Genomic DNA, 10041 nt, shown 5'->3' on the forward strand with positions numbered 1-10041 from the left:
GTTAAAAACTTACCAAGAGGCTCAATTGTTGGAAGTTTCAAGGAAATTTATAAAGCCTTAGGGTGGTCAATTACAGATATCAAAGCAATCAGTCTAACAATTTGCATGCACAAGATAATACTGGAGGATTGCCATGGCAAATCTATTGAGTAGCAAAGGATACTGAATCCCATCATGAAGGAAGTGGTGAAAAACAAGATTATCAAATGGTTGGATGCTAGAATCATATACCTAATTTATGATAGCTCTTGGGTGAGCCTTGTTCAGTGTGTACCCAAAAAAGGGGTTGTCACTGTGGTAAGCAATGATAACAATGAACTTATTCCCACTCATATTATCACGGGATAGAGGGTTTGTATGGATTATCGGAAACTCAATAAAGCAACAATGAAGGATCATTTCCCTTTGCCATTTATCGATCAAATGTTGGATAGACTAGCAGGGAAAGTCTTCTACTAGTTTCTGGATGGATACTGAGGGTACAATCAAATTGCCATAGCTCCTACTGATCAAGAGAAGAGCACATTCATATGTCTGTATGGAACTTTTTCATTTCAAAGAATGCCATATGGATTATGCAATGCCCCTGCAACTTTTCAACATTGCATGATGGCTATATTTTTAGACATGGTGGAGAAATTCTTAGAAATCTTTATGGATGATTTCTCGGTGTTTGGCAATACATTTGAAGACTACTTCAAAATCTAGAGTTAGTTCTTTGCCGATGTTAAGAAACCAATCTTGTGCTGAATTGGGAAAAACGCCACTTCATGGTCTGTGAGGGCATTGTTTTGGGACATAAAATTTCACAGCAATGAATTGTCATTGATAAAGTAAAGAGAAATTGCCACCACCTACTTCAGTAAAAGGTACTCGAAGCTTCCTCGGTCACGAAATATTCTATCATTGATTTATCAAAGATTTTTCCAAAATATGAAAACCTCTTTGTACATTGTTGGAACAAAATAGATCTTTTATTTTCGATGGGCCATGCTAGCAACCATTTGAGGAACTGACGAAGTGATTGATCATAGCACCAATAGCCACTGCACAAGACTGGACCCTATTGTTCGAATTGATGTGTGATGCAAGTGAATTTGTTGTAGGAGTAGTCCTGGGAAAAGAAAAGCAAGGGTATTTCATGCTATATACTATGCCAGCTATACGTTGATAGATACACAGTTAAATTACACCACCACTAAGAAGGAGCTGTTAGCTGTAGTATTTGCCTTCGACAAATTTAGTGCTTATCTCGTGGGCTCTAAAGTCATAGTGTATACGAACCACTCTGCTATGAAGTACTTGGTGACCAAGAAAGATGCTAAACTCAGATTAATTCGATGGATTTGCTGCAGTAGGTATTTGATCTGGAGATTAGGGATAAGAAGGGCATAAAAAAATCTAGTGGCTGATCATTTATCACGCCTAGAAGCAGGGAATAACGATGGTAATATTCATTTGATTAAAGATGAATTCCTTGATGAGCAGTTGTTGGTTGCCATAGCATTCCCATGGTATGTTGATATTGTTAATTTTCTCGTCAATGGATTGCTGCCACCCGAGTTCCCTAGTCAAGGAAAAAGGAAATTCCTCCATAATGTTAAGCAGTACTACTGGGATGAGCCATTCATATTCAAGTAGTGTGCAAACCAAATCATTCAAAGATGTATTCGAGATGATGAAATTCAGAATGTTCTACACCACTGTCATTCAGCACCGTATGGAGGCCACTTTAGAGGTATACGAACTGCTGCAAAAGTTCTCTAGTCTGGTTTTTATTGGCCAATATTGTTTAAAGATGCTCATGAAATTTGTAAGGCATGTGATCGCTATCAAAGGACTAGAAATCTATCCAAGAGATATGAAATGCCCTTGCAAGATATTTTAGAACTGGAACTATTCGATGTTTTGGGAATTAATTTTATGGGGCCATTTCCACCCTCTAGGGGAAATATCTATACATTGGTCATTGTTGATTATGTCTCCAAGTGGGTTGAATCCACTACTCTACCCACAAATGATGCCAAATCGGTACTGAAATTTCTTCATAAAAATATTTTTATGCGGTTTGGTATCCCACATGCGTTAATCAGTGATGAGGGTTCACACTTCGATTGCAAGTTAGTTGCCAATGCTCTTAACAGATATGAAATGCGACATAAAATTGCCACAGCGTATCATCCTCAAACGAATGGACAGGCCAAAATCTCTAATAGAGAGACTAAAAAAATTCTGGAGAAGGTACTCAATCCCAACCGAAAAGATTCGCCAACAAGATTGGATGAAGCTTTGTGGGCATATCATACAGCTTTCAAGACACCATTGGGCATGTCACCTTTCTAGCTTGTTTATGGTAAATCATGCCACTTGCTTGTTGAACTGGGACAAAATCCATTATGCGCAATTAAGAAACTGAATATGGATTGGCAATCTGCTGGAAATAATCACTTACTAGAGCTAAATCAGATGGAAGAATATCAAACTCAAGCCTATGAAAATTCCAAACTGTACAAAGAAAAGACCAAAAGATGACATGCCAACAAAATTTAGCCATGGCAATTTGTTCCTGGACAACAAGTCTTGCTTTCAATTCCATGCTTAAAATGGTTGGGTCCATTCGAAGTTGTTCAGGTACATACTCACGAAGCAGTAGACGTCAAAGATGAAAAATTGGGTCTACTTTCAAAGTCATTGGCCAGCGGTTAAAACATTACTTTGGAGCTCCTACACTTCATGATAAAACTTCCAGCATTTTTTCCAACTGATTAATATTTCTCTCATGCATTGTTTATTTTCATCTCTTTGTTTCAATTGATTCAATAAATTTAATTAACTTTTATTTTCTTTTTTTTGCATGTACATTATGGCCCAGGTTTTTAAGCCTTAACCTCCTCATTATCTTAGCCACTTTTTAGTTTAAAAAATTTACTTAGTATTTCAATTTTTCCCACTTAAATGTTTACTGTTACTTATTGATAAACCGTAGTTTATACATATTTTTATCCTATGCTTAGCACATTTAAGGATGATTTCTCCTTAGATTTGGTGAATTCGATGCTCCTAATCCTTTAATTTCATGTTTTATACTTAGGTCAGCATAAGAGAGTAAAAAGAGCGAGAAATGGGCCAAAAAAAGTCGAAAACGGGCCAACATGGGAAATCAACACGGCCTGGACTTCCTCACACGGGTAGGCCACACAGCCATGTCCATTTGGTAGAATTGAAGCACGACTCACAATAGTAGACCACACGCCCATGCCTATTTAACAACTTGACCACAGTCTGAAGCAATCGCAAACGGGCGTATCCCTGTCGAGCCCAAGTATAGTCCTATTCAGAAAAGGCCACTTTTGAGGGCTCTTAGGCATTCTAAAGCCTATTTAAACACCTAAGGAGGCACTTAACGGGGGGACGGAGAGTATGAGGCAAGGAATTACTCAAGGAAAGCCGATTGATCCATCTCAGAAGCCAGATTCATTGTCAAGACTGAAAATCTCCCTTCAATTTCCTTCAGGAGTTTGGGTTTTCTTTATGTTTTGTTATCTTTATTCTTTTGAGATGTTTTCTTCCATAATTATGAACTAAACCCCCTAAATACTTAAGGGGAATGAAACCTAAGACGTATCTTGTTATTATTATCTGAATTGTATGATAAATATTTGACTTGTTCTTAATTATGTGTTCTTAATTCTTGTTTTAATATTCCAGGATATTGATTCAAGTTAATGCGCTTATTCAGAGGAGCAAAAGTCCCTGTCTAAGAGTAAATTTGTCGTAATTAAGCGGAGTTGATTGCACGCCTAGAGATAGGGTGACAAGATTTTGTCAGATTAGGGTGAAACCTAATAAGGGAGTCCATAGATTGAGTTAATGCAACACCAGGGTGTTAATTAGAAAGAGATTTCAATTAATCAACCTAGGGTTAGATGTTATTAGTCTCGAGAGAGATAATAATATAACTTAGGGATTTCTATAGATCAAGTCAAATGAATAAATTGTCTGATTCAGAGTTAAATAACAAGTGAAGTCTAGGTGGGTTTTTCCTTGGGTATTGTCTTAATCAATCGAGTTTTCCCAAAAGCTTTTCCCCAATTTTCTCTCTGTGCATCCCTAGTTTAGTTAATTAGTTTAGATAAACAAATCCCTTAATTTTTAGGCTAGATAATACAAAGAAAGTAATTACTAGTACTCTTGGTTCCTTTGGGTTCGACAATCTAATCTTGCTAAAGCTATACTACTGTTCGATAGGTACACTTGCCTTCATCGTGATAATAGTTAGTTTCAAGAATGATTAATTATAAATTTTTAAAACCTGTCGTGAATATCACGTATCAAGTTTTTGGTGCCATTGCCGGGGAATTAAGATATTAGGAACACTCGATTTTTATTACTTTAGCCATTTTACTTTATTTGCAATTTAAATTTTTATTTTCGTTTCTAATTTTCTCTTTTATCCGCTTTTGACAGGTTTTTCTAGTTTATGACCAGAAGAAACCCGTCAGGACCATTACTTTTTGATAGTGAGATCGATCGCACAGCTCGCAGAAACCGAAGAGAAATAAGGTGAAGCTTAAGATACACAGAGGAAGAGCAAGAAGACGATATTCAAACCACAATCGGGGAAGATGGCTGATCAGGAAAATTCGCTACCTCCTACGATTGCTGCTGATCCAGTAAATCAAAATCCTGCTTTGTGCACTATGTATGATTATGCTAAACCGAATTTAACAGGAACTGAGTCAAGTATAGTTAGGCCTGCTATTGCTACAAATAATTTTGAACTGAAACCTAACATGATTCAAATGATACAGCAATTTGTTCAGTTTGATGGTTTGCAGGATGAGGATCCAAACAATCACTTGGCGAATTTTCTGGAATTTTGCGACACATTTAAAATCAATGGCGTTTTTGATGATGCCATTCGTATTCGGTTATTTCCCTTTACATTAAGAAATAAGGCTAAACAGTGGTTGAACTCGTTACCACAGAGGTCAATCATTACTTGGGAACAAATAACCGAAAAGTTTTTACTAAAATATTTTTTGTCGACTAAAACGGCTAAATTAAGGAATGATATCTCTTTTTTTATGTAGATGGATCTAGAAACACTCTACGATGCATGGGAGAGATACAAGGATCTGTTTAGAAGGTGCCCTCACCATGGTTACCACTCTGGCTACAGTTCAAACTTTTCACAATGGCCTGAATCCTTCAACTAGACAGATGGTTGAAGTAGTCGCTAGTAGGACTATCAATAATAAGACACCTGAAGATGCTTATGAATTTATAGAAGAGATGTCACTGAATAATTATTAGGGGCAAGTCATGAGGACAAAGCCAACGAAAGCAGCTGGCGTTTTTAACGTCAATTCAGTCACCATGCTCTCTAATTAGGTAGAACTTTTGAATATAAAAATTGACGATTTTCTTGGTTCTTCACAGGTTCACCCAGTAATTCAATGTAATGCAAGTGAAGGAGGAACGAGCAATTCAGAATACCCACCTTATCGCCACAACATGGAAAACAAACAATTAAATTATATGGGTAATAATACTCGGCCTTAAAATAATCCCTATAGCAACACTTACAATGCAGGATGGAGGAACCACCCAAATTTCTCATGGGGAGGCCAAGGGAATCAGAGACCCCCACCACCTCCAGGCTTCCAACAACCACTTTACCAACAGGAAAAGAAGCCGAACCTTGAGGAGATGCTAACAAAGTTTATCTCGATGTTGAAAACTCACTTTTAAAATACCGAGACCGCACTTAAGAATCAACAAGCGTCGATCCAAGGGCTCGAAACTCAGATAGGCCAGCTCGCTAAATTGATATCTGAACGACCACAAGATAGCCTTCCGAGTAACATTGAATCTAACCCAAGAGAGCAACTCAATGCGATTACCATTCAAGATGAGGAAGGGTTAGTTGCACCTGAACCAGAACCGAGGCAAGAAACAGTAGTAAGTAAAAGTAAAGGTGAGGTGGACCACAATGACCAAAAATAGGTAAGTAAAGAGTACAAACCACGTGTACCATACCCCAATGCGACAAGGAAAGACTGCTCAGACGAACAATTCGGTAAATTCCTTAAACTTTTAAAGAAATTACATATTAACTTACCGTTTATTGAGGATCTTTCGCAGATGCCGAACGCAGTCAAATTTTTAAAGGAGCTTTTAGCAAATAAGCGAAAGTTAGATGAGGCGTCACATGTGAAGATGAATGTAGTTTGCTTAGCCATTCTACAGAATAAGCTGGCCAACAAATTGAAAGATCCAGGGAGTTCTACAATTCCTTGTTTAATTGGTAGCTTAGATGTTAATAATGCCTTGGCTGATTTAGGGGCTAGTATCATTGTCATGCCTTACAAAATGTTTAAGCAACTAGGTCTTAGGAAACCCAAACAAAGTAGGATGAGCATTCAATTAGCAGATAAAACAATCAGATTTCCTAGGGGTATTATTAAAGATGTACTCGTTAAAATTGAAAAATTTATATTCCCAGTTGCTTTTGTTGTTCTAGATGTAGAGGAGGATAGTAGCATGCCTTTAATTTTAGGGAGGCCCTTTTTAGCAACTGCTAGAACGATAATTGATGTTGGTACAGGTGAACTCACACTTCGTGTGGGTGATGAAAGAATCAATCTTCAAGCTCGTAATTTGAGTAACACCTCAAAAATCGAGGGTGATTGCATAAATCATACTACTAGTACTGATCATGTGGTGAAACCCTCTGTGCAGAAAACAGAATCGAAGAGCGCACATAAGCCTTGTTCAAGCAACAACAAAGGACCTATCTATGAAGAACGAAGACTACAGTTGAGGAAATAGATGAATGGTAGACACATAAACCAAAACCACGCCTTGACGAGCTCAATATTCCACCAAATCAACTTAAGGTTGGAGACAATGTACTATTGGATATAGCAGATCCTCGTATTGCCACTTCTGAATCTAATGGAGAAATTCCTCTCACGGTACTCAATATTTTTCCATACGGTACAATCGAGGTAATTCATCCTAAATTCGGCACTTTTAAGGTAAATAGTACTCATTTAATACCTTATTTTGATAAAATTGATAGCAGGGAGGAGGAGTGTAAACTCCTCGCACCACCATGACCACATAGCAGAAAGGTAAGTCGAGCTTAGACTATAAATAAGTGTTTCTCGGGAGGCAACCCGAGCACTAACGGTGTTAATTTCTTTAATTCTTAATTTTTAACATTTAATCACTAACTGAATACTTGGCCACAGGTTTTCTAATCCACACAGGCATGCCTTAGGCTGTGCTCACACCACGGGAGTAGACACAACCGTGCGATATGGCTGTATGAAAACAGGGAAAAATTTTTCCCCAAAACGAATGTGATAAGTTGCCACGGCCGTGCGACGTGGCAGTGGGCGAACCTGTCAAAAAACTACAAGCGTGCGACATGCCTGTGTCTTGAAGCCGTGGTTGAAACTGAGAATTTAACACGGGCGTACGACAGGCCCGTGCCCACCACCATTGCTCAAGACTGATAAACCAACACGGGCGTGCACCTATACACACGGGCATGGGAGAAGTGAACGAAGTAGAACACAGGCGTGCGACCCGGCAATGTGCATCGACACACTCAAAGAACACGGGTGTGGGACGAATTTCAGACGCGCCCAAATTTGAAATCACGAAACACACGGGCTAAAATAAGGGCACACGGGCGTGTCGCACGACCATGTGCCCCAATACCTACATAAACCCCCACTATTCATCATCCCCTTCCCCAAAATCCCTAACCCTAGCCGTCGCAACTTCTTCATACGCCCTCCCTGCCACGCCCGTGCGCCAACCGACCAGCCACCCTTCAACTCTCCTTTCTTCTTCCCTTTTTCCACCTTCCCTTCTCTCATTTCTTTTTCCTTCTTTTTCCCCTTCCACCACAACACACGCACGGCCAAAAAATCATTGCCCATGCTCGTGACCAACTCATCTCTCCACTCCTCCGACCACCACCATCGTCGATTACCATTTTTCCACATTTTTACTCAGTTATTACATTATTATTAATATTATTGTTCTTATTCATTTATTATATTACTATTTATTCTTATTATTTTTCTGTCTTAGTGCTTTATTGAACCTTATTTTGGTTACCCTTGTTAACTTCATACTCCATTTAGTCTTAGATATTAGCACTAATTTGCAATTTTGTTTTCCTTAAGATCCTAGTCTTTTGATATCTTTCATATTTTGCTTCCTCATTTTTATACATTTTTATCTAGTGATCATTTATTTAAGTTTTCTACTAGGCATTTCTATTTTACTTGTTCGTTTGTTTGATGGAACTGAATTTGAATGATTATTTCTTATTCATTTGCCTATTCTGTGATTCTTCCAAACTAAATTCTATAATTGCTTTTGTAGAAACACTATGACAAACCCGAAAGGAAAGAAAGCTGCAGTTCCCGCCTCTAAAAAACGAAAAGGAGCGTCATCTTCATCGACTCCTACTACGGAAATAAGACACATATTCCTCCAATTCCTACCAGGAAACTAGGAGGAACTTTTCCAGATACTTCGGGCCCGACCCTTAGATATGGGCTACTGTATTGATTGAGCCACACTTGAACAAATTCAACTGGCTAATGTGGTCTGAGCTCTTTTTACGACTGACCCGTGGGAGCTCGTCTTTAGGATCATCGAGCCAACGTACCTCGAGCTCACACTAGAACTCTCTTCAACATTCCACTTCCAAACCGTTATGACAGAGTTCGATGATCCAGGAACGGTCCAGTTCCACCTCGGTGGTTTGGTTCGCCAGTTGAGCGTACCTGATTTTGGAATTGCACTAGGGCTATATACGGAGGAGTTCATGGATGATGAAGACTTCGATAGCCTCCATCGCCACATCCACTACTCTCCTTCGAAATGTTGGCAAGCCCTCATACCTGCCTTAGCCACCTATGATCCTAGCTGCTCCAAGGCATCGGCTCTCCCTCCATCCTTGCGATACTTACACGCCATCTTATCCCACACATTGACAGGACGGCGAGAGAGCACCAGCGTCGTCAACACTCACGACGCCTACTTTTTATGGAGCATGGCAAATGGGCACATCTTCAACCTTGCCTATTTCATCGCCCTCGCCATTCGCCATCAGACGGAGCGGCATAGGAAGGGAGTCATCTCCATTGGCCCCTATGTAACTCGATTAGCGAGGTACTTCGGTCTCCTCAACACAGCAACACAATCATTCTCACTCACTCTCATTGGCCAAATGTCCCCAGAGGGTATCTCAAGCATGTTACATATAAGGATGATCGAGAAAAGACGTGGAATCGACCCTCCTCAGTACAGGCTCATCCAATCAGCCAAAGAGGAAGACCTAGAGGACATTACCGATTATGTCCCTCCACGTCATGAGGACCTAACGACTCAGCCACCACCCATCCATCATCTAGTTCATGCGACGGCTTAATACTCTGACATCTCTGAGCTCCTTACTCGATTTGAACAGTAGTATTTTCAACGCTTTGATCACATTGATACTACTCTACATCAGATTTGTCAGCACCTTCACATCTCATCGCCACCACCACCTCGCGAACCATCCGGCGATGACGATGTTTAAAGACTTTTTATTTTTTATTTTTATTTTCACTTTTATCTTTATTTATCTTCTTTAAGTACTTTTTGTTTTATTTTCATTTAATACTATTTCATTTTAAGGTTTTATAATTTTTATTGAACAATTTATAGTTTCGGCTGTTTCATTATGAGTAATTATGCTTCTCTATATTTCCTAAAGAGTTATTGATGTTATCATAGTTATAAAGAGCTCTAAATGTAACACCCTTAACCCGTATCCATCACCGGACTAAGGACACGGGGCATTACCAAACATATTGGAACATTTCGTAATCACTTTACAATCAAAAGTCAAACATTAGCATAAAGTCCCTTACTTAGGTCAAAGAGACCATAAACCTACATTAAGAAGAGGTCGAGACTAAACCAAACACACTAGTAAATTTCAGAACTTAGAAAAATTTTCAA

At 39.0% G+C, this 10041-nt stretch overlaps 1 non-coding gene across 1 annotated transcript; it reads right to left on the reverse strand.

The window, feature by feature from the left end:
* Positions 1–5060: 5060 nt before the first annotated feature.
* LOC128280056 (small nucleolar RNA R71) lies at positions 5061–5167 on the reverse strand. The gene has a single exon (XR_008270237.1). It is a non-coding gene; the product is annotated as a small nucleolar RNA R71 (small nucleolar RNA).
* Positions 5168–10041: the final 4874 nt, after the last annotated feature.

Source organism: Gossypium arboreum, chromosome 8, assembly GCF_025698485.1.
Source record: "Gossypium arboreum isolate Shixiya-1 chromosome 8, ASM2569848v2, whole genome shotgun sequence".
NCBI lineage: Eukaryota > Viridiplantae > Streptophyta > Magnoliopsida > Malvales > Malvaceae > Gossypium > Gossypium arboreum.